The sequence below is a fragment of the Zingiber officinale genome, chromosome 1A (genome assembly GCF_018446385.1).
Source record: "Zingiber officinale cultivar Zhangliang chromosome 1A, Zo_v1.1, whole genome shotgun sequence".
Taxonomy (NCBI): Eukaryota; Viridiplantae; Streptophyta; class Magnoliopsida; order Zingiberales; family Zingiberaceae; genus Zingiber; species Zingiber officinale.
This window is the reverse complement of record NC_055987.1, coordinates 15,796,909-15,804,223: the sequence shown is the minus strand read 5'-3', so window position 1 is coordinate 15,804,223 and position 7,315 is coordinate 15,796,909. Positions and strand designations below refer to the sequence as shown.

The 7,315-nt window shown below is 48.4% G+C and overlaps 1 pseudogene; it reads left to right on the top strand.

Annotated features, from left to right (window-relative positions):
- Positions 1-1,161: 1,161 nt before the first annotated feature.
- LOC121996721 lies at positions 1,162-5,317 on the top strand (annotated as a pseudogene).
- Positions 5,318-7,315: the final 1,998 nt, after the last annotated feature.

Here is a 7,315-nt window from a genome sequence, read left to right as displayed (position 1 = left end):
TCGACTCCCTCAAGATCCAGGGGGGCCGAAACTGATCTCGGGCCCGCTTGCCTTCTCCTGGCTGTAACCGATGGCATGGATCTCTAGCCGCCGAGCATGTGACTTGCGGGCTTGGTTGGAGTCTCTGCCGGTCGGTCCTCCCACCATGATGTTGATCTCTCCCCCGAGCGGCGTTGCTCCTGTTTTCTTCTTCCCGAGCGGAAGGCCTAGCTCACTCGTGCGAGGCTCGGGGTCTATCGCCACTCCTAGGCGAACTATGGTGTTTTCGATCGGGTGACCGTCTAACCGTTCACTGCCTGGTATCTGGGTGTCGCTGATCGGGCGAGGGCGATCAGCGATGATAGTTCCTCGGGGCTGGCTGGACGCCTAGGGCGAATCCTCGGCAGTCTCATGTGTTGTGGCTGGCAGACTGGTGGAAAGAACAAAATATGGGAGTCCATAACTTTCCCCTCGACTTTGGTCGCTCGGAAGCCACATGTTGAGCGGGCTGTGGCCTGGCTTCTTGATGGGGCCTCACCCCTTCGGTTCGGGGTCCTCTGGGTGGTTGATGATTAACCAGCTGCCTTCGCTCGGCTGGTGCGGCAGGCTTGGTTGGAGCTTCCTTCCTTCGGGCCACCTGGGCCTCCTCTACATTGATATACTCACTTGCCTTCTTTAGCATATGATTATAATTACGAGGTGGCTTCCGGATAAGCGAGCGGAAGAAGTCACCGTCAGTAAGCCCTTGGGTGAAGGCATGCATCATGGTCTCGGAGGAGACCATGGGGATGTCCATTACCGCCTAGTTGAAGCGTTGAATGTAGGCTCGAAGGGTCTCTCTCGACCCTTGCTTCATAGAGAACATGCTGACACTTGTCTTTTGATAACGTCTGCTGCTAGCGAAGTGGTGAAGGAAGGTCATTTGGAAGTCCTTGAAGCTTTTGATTGATCCGTCTGGCAGCCTCTAGAACTAGCGATGTGCCGAGCCTGATAACGTCGTGAGGAAGACCCTGCATTTGACTCCATCCGTGTATTGATGAAGAGTTGCAGCATTGTCGAATTTGCCCAAGTGGTCGTCCGGGTTCGTTGATCCATTATACTCCTCGATCGCCAGAGGAGCATAATGCCTGTGTAGCGGATCCTGCAAAATTGCCTCAGAGAATTGGCGGTTGATCCGCTCGGATGATAAATCAGCTCGGGGAGCTTTCCCCTTCCTTGCATCCCGAGCTGGAGCTTCATCTGACGAAGATCCTTGGTCTTGATGAGCTTGTGCAACTTCTGAGGGCGTCTGGAACAAAGCCCTATGAAACAGTATCGAGGCGAGCGGCGCTTCCGCCTGAGTGCCGGTTGGGCCTTTGTTTTGTCCCCATATGGAGAGCTGCTCTGGTCGGTCTTCATGCGCCGCTCGGCCTCCCGACGCCGAAGTCGCTTGCTACGCCACTCGTTCGGCTAATGCCTTTTACTACTGTTGCTCCATGATTTTTGCAGCCCGTGCCTGGATGAGCGCATCGAGCTCCTCTTGAGAGAGTGTCACGGTGTGAGGTCTTCCAGCTTCCTCTATCTTCCACTAGACTCGGAATTAGGTGCGTTCCCATAGACAGCGCCAATTTGATCATGTCTGAGTGCTGAGTCAATGGTCGCTGGGGATGTGACACTCTCGTTGACTCCGCGTGGCCCTCTGAGTGACGTAGACCTCCGGCGAGAACCTGCAAGCACAAAATCAGGCCAGAAGGGGTTCCCGATGGCGACCCTCTGACGCTCAAGTCAGCTCCCGACGGCAAGAAATCGAAAGAGAGTGATGAGAACTGTAGTTATAGTAATGAATAGCGCATACCTTTGTTGGAGCCGGGAGGCCCTTATATAGGGTTTCTCAGGGGCTCGCGCACGCTCCCCGAGGCATGCACGACCCTCAAAGCATGCCTGGAATGAGCGTGTCAGAAAAGCGTGTCTGACGCCATACCTCAATAGTACGAGCATATCCCTGACGTGACAGTGGATACTTCCGTCGTACGATTCTCTGTCTGATCCGGCCGCCGACCATGCTACCTGTCGACGATTCTTGTCTTGAGGAAGATAGAGTTACCTGCTCCTTTTGTCTTGTACCAAGCCGGACGGAAGAACCATTCAGCTAACGTCGCAGTCGGTCGAGCGGGACATCTGCTCAGCCAATCATACAGTGGCCCCGGCGCTGCCCGGGCGAACGGGAGAACCTCAATGGCCATGATTCCCGCTCGGCCGAGACGAAAACTGCTCAGCCCTTGACCCTTGCTGTTAAGTCGTGTTAGTCACCCGCCGGGCGTCGGGAGCTCAGACCTGAGTCGAGCCGAGCTGAGGTGATGACCGTTGACTTTTGCCTTGACTGTTGACTTTGATGTCACACGTGGCCTAAGACCCTCTGCCGGGCGGGAGCCCTATCTTACTGCTGCCGGGCAAACTAACCAATCATTTTTCTAGTTCAAATGTCTATCAAAATGACCTCTACCTCATTCGGACATAAAATGAGAAACATGCACACTTTCTAAAATTACTTGTTTATGTCATATTTTTTACAAGAGAAGAAAAGGCTAAAGGATTACGACTCTGTAAGCCGAACCTGATCCAGAGAAAGTTTCATATTCATTTGGTGACATGTCGGCCGATATGAGTGAAAAGGAGGAGCAGATGAAGATTATGTGCTCCTGATAATCTCTCAAAGTGCTAGTGTTTTCTTACTTGGGAGATAGGCATTGATCTTTTCTTAATTAAGCAACTGTCCAAGATGGAACAATTTTATGAATTACAATTATGGAATTACGATTCAGTCGGCAGAGAGCGTGCACTGCACCAAGCTCTACGCCACCATGGCCATCAGCGATAACACCATCGCAACGGCCAGGCTTGTCGAGTCCTCAACAGACCATCCAATTTGGGACCAATCCTTCCGTGTCTACTACTCCCACTTCTCCCCTTCCGTTATAATCTCAGTTTGCGTCCAGATCGACGTGGCCTTCCCGTCAGTCCTCGGTCGGGTCACGGTTCCGGCATCTCAATTTCTTGCCGGAATGCCTGTGCAAGGTTGGTTCGACCTCTTCCACGAGGAAGGAAACAAGCTAGCCAACACAGCTCAGGTCCGTACTGCTGCCCTCAAGTAAACTCCTGCCACCGCTGAGCCATCCTGGGGCACCGACATCCGTGCCACATTCCGCGGCCTCTCGAACGCCTACTTCCCTCTGCGGACTGACTGCGACATCACGCTCTATCATGATGCCCACGTCAGCAATGGCTCCCGAGAGGCCGATCCCCGGAGTGGAGTCTGTCACCCTGAGGGAGCTACTGAAGCAGAAGGCAGAGGAGGGAGTCGCCGTCTTGGTCATGTTGTGGAATGATAGAACTTTTCTGCCGATCTTAGAGGACATTGGGGTGAACTACCTTGGCGTAATGAATACCCACGACGAAGAGACTTTTAAGTTCTTCAAGTGGCAAAAAGGTGATTCGTTCGCCCCAGCGTCTTCGTCAGTCCGTCCCAGGACCAACATGAAGGGGGTAAATCACGGTAACTGGGAAAGCTAGTGCGCAGTGGGAAGAGATATAGAGAGACCAAGAAATTACGCCCTGACTATCTGGAGGTTCAAACTCACGCTCTCAAATGGCAAACTTCTACGCACTAACTACTCCAGCTAAGTCCGTCGGAGCCTATCAAGTTCTTCCAAGGATCCAAGGTGAAGTGTTTCTGTTGATATCGGGAAACGGATGACTCCCTGACTCTGCTTGAGAGCGCGGAGCTCAAGTTGTTTTTCACCCACCACCAGAAGGTCGTCTCTGTCAACGCCTCCGTGGTAATGGTGGAGCTCGCAAGGTGGTAAGTTTCATCGGAGGCATCGATCTCTGCGGCAGTAGGTACGACTATGAGAAACACACTCTGTTTTAGAACCTGGACACCACCTTCCGCGACGATTTCATGCAACGCAACTTCAACGAAGCCGGCCTGTAATATGGCGGTCCGAGGAGCCATGGCACGACATCCACTCGAAGCTCGAAGGTCAGATGGCTTGGGATGTGTTGAGCAACTTCAAGAGGAGATGGATGAGGCAATCACCCAAAAATCTGACCAATTACTTGGTCAATATAAGGGAGCGCCCTGAGATCCTTCCTCCCTCTTCCAATTCGTCCAGGTCCTAGAGTGTGCAAGTGTTCCGGTCGATCGATGACGCTTCGGTCGTTGGCTTCCCGTCCGATCCTTCTCAGGCGGAGAAGATGGGTCTAGTGACCAGTCAAAATTGCACCTTCGAGCAGAGTATCCACTCTGCATACATTGAGGCCATCCGAAGGGCAAAACATTTCATCGACGTGGAGAACCAGTACTTCTTCGGCGGCTGTGCGACATGGAGTCAAGACCAGGACTGCGGGTGCTTGAACCTTGTCCCTATGGAGATCACCCTCAAGGTTGCCGACAATATCCGCGATGGGAACAGGTTCGCATCCTACATCGTGACGCCAATGTGGCCGGAGGGAAAGCCGGAAAGCGATATAGTGCAGGGGATGGTGCATTGGAACAGGCTTACCATGGAAATGATGTACCACATTTGTGGCCGAGGCCATAGAGGAAAAGAAGCCGGTGGGCAAGGTTCACCCCTGTGATTACCTCAATTTCTTCTGTTTGGGGAATCGAGAGACCAAGCAACCGCATGAGTATAGTATACTCCACCAAAGTTGCCGGCGCGAGGACGGACTACTGGAGGGCCCAAATCCACCGGTGATTCCTCATCTACGTCCATGCCAAACTGATGATTGGTCAGTGTTTTTTCTCGACTAAATTCTCAATGAAAGATTACTTGTATATTCGATTCTACAATATACATCTCCAGTGGATGATGAGTACATGATCATTGGATCTGCTAACTTGAACCAGAGATCCCTGGCCGGAGACAGGGACACCGAGATTGCACATGGATCATAACAACTGACACATCTCAACGACTCCAGCAGTTGAGCCCACGGCGACGTCCATGGCTTTCGGATATCATTGTGGTATGAGCACTTCGTGAGCTACTGGAAGAAAGACAAGAAGGTGTTCCTCGAGGTTGAGAGCTTGGAGTGCGTGAAGGCGGTGGGGGAATGTGCTGAGGAGCTTTGGATCAAGTTTATGGGCGAGGAGGTGGTGGATCTTCCGGGGCACCTGCTATCGTTCCCTGTCCGGGTAGATGAGACCGGAAACATGTCGAATTTAACTGTGGATGGGTTGTTTCCAAACACAAAAGCGCTAGTGAGGGGGAAGAAATGGACAGTAATTGAGCCAGTTCCTCATGAGATCGCTGATCTGCTGACCACCTGGTGGATTCCTTGTTGCTCCATAATATGATTTGCCTCGTACAGGGTGGATTTGATGACTGTTCTTTTGGATTTAATATCCCTGGGTTTAAGATATTTGTGATATCGAAATCCGTTAGGTATGGAACTTAAGATTATTGAGTTTTAAATTATTAAATGTAAGTTTAATATATAGAATTTTTTTTTAGTCCAATCTATTATTATTTATGGATTGATAATGGATTGGTTATTTATATAAGGGGAGGTCCCCAAGGATTTAGGGTATATATCTTGACCTAATTTTTTATTCCCTATTGAAAAGAAACTATTTAGCGCCATCACCCCTAAGCCCCTTGGAAGACATTCCTTTCTACTGCATCTTCTTCCACATAGATCAAGCCGATAACGTTAAAGACAAGAACATGACTTTTTAATCAGGTTCCTTATCATTTTTGTTTATGCTTATGCTTATGTATTGATCCTATCCAAAATCGATGAAGGCAGTGAGATGGAGACGTGGCTCAGCTATTGACTCGATAAAGACTCTGTGATATCATACAACACAAGGAGTGTTAGTGCTGGGCCAGGGAAGGGGTCCCCGATGTTAGCCCTCCGACGCTCAAGTCAGTGATAGATTTAGGAGAAGATGTGTGTACAAGATATATGGACCCAACCGTTTTAGACATGCTAGGAATTAGAGAAGATGTGGATTGGATGATTGAGTTCCTAGATTGGAGTGATATATTGTACTCAAATCAACCTATGTATCCTCGTATTATATTGGAGTTTCTAAGCTCATTAGATGTCCACTTTGCCAATGAAGATGATTATGTTGGCAAAATAACATTTAGGCTAATGAACCAAGAATTTCAGTGGGCATTTAATGATTTCAATAATTGTTTTGGATTGTCTACCTGTTACTCTCGTAGGTTTGATTCTAGGTTTAATTGGAATCATTTTTGGAACTCGATCACTGGATTAGAACAACCTTATGAGCCCTCTAGAGCTAAGGCTTCTCACATGCAAAACCCCATTTTTAGATACTTACATCGAGTCATGAGTAAAACTATTTTTGGTAGGGGGGAGAGTGATGGAGTTGTTAAAAAAGTAGAGCTTTATTCTTTATGGGCTATGCTACATAAGGTTGATTTTGATTCAGGTTTTCATTTTCTTCAAACCTTGGTGAGAGGCGGGAGGGCATCTTCGGGATCTATTGTTTTTGGTGGTATGATTACTCAAATAGCTTGAAACTTGGAGCTTGATTTAGATGGGTTGGAAGTCATCCATGACAATGACATGATAGACATTGATGCATATCTTTCCATGAAAATGCTTGTCCGGGATGATAATGGTTTTGCATTTCCTAGGAGGAATGATTTTCCTTTACCTCTTCCTTGTCCCAAACGAACTTCCATTCGCAACCTTGCTAATTGGATAATCACTGATTCAGACCCCGAGAATATTCCTTCCATATCTGGAGATACAAAGCCACACATTGAGCCCTCGCCATCTGGACACCCGCAACCCTCCGGTCATCTGGATCCTGCTAGGCATTGTTTTGCCTATGGTACGGGTTTCTCCATATTTGACTTTTCAGATTTTCGTGCATCTCTAGAATCACTTCATGAGAAGCAAAATGCCCAACAAACAATGTTGGAAGGCAGCTTCTCTTTATCAGATGATCAGTTTAGAGAAGTACAAAATTATTTTCAGTTTACGAGAAATTTTCAAGGTCAAGTGGATGAATTTGTCCAGGACTATGATATTGATCAAGCTAGAATGAGAGATTTATGCAAGGCAAGAGTGTTACTAGCTAACAAATATATGCTCTTTATGAATATCATAGATTCCTAGGTGAAATGCTTGGTTTTCCTATCAGAGAACGATGTAGGCCTCTTTTCCCTCGCCCACCTCCTCCACTATATTGATTTCATCGGGACGATGAAAAGTTTAAGTCTGGGGGGTGGTTTGCAAATTTGAAATTTTTTGCATTTTTATGATTTGTTCTGTAGTTTATTTTATTTGCATTTGTTCTTGTTTTGCTTTGATT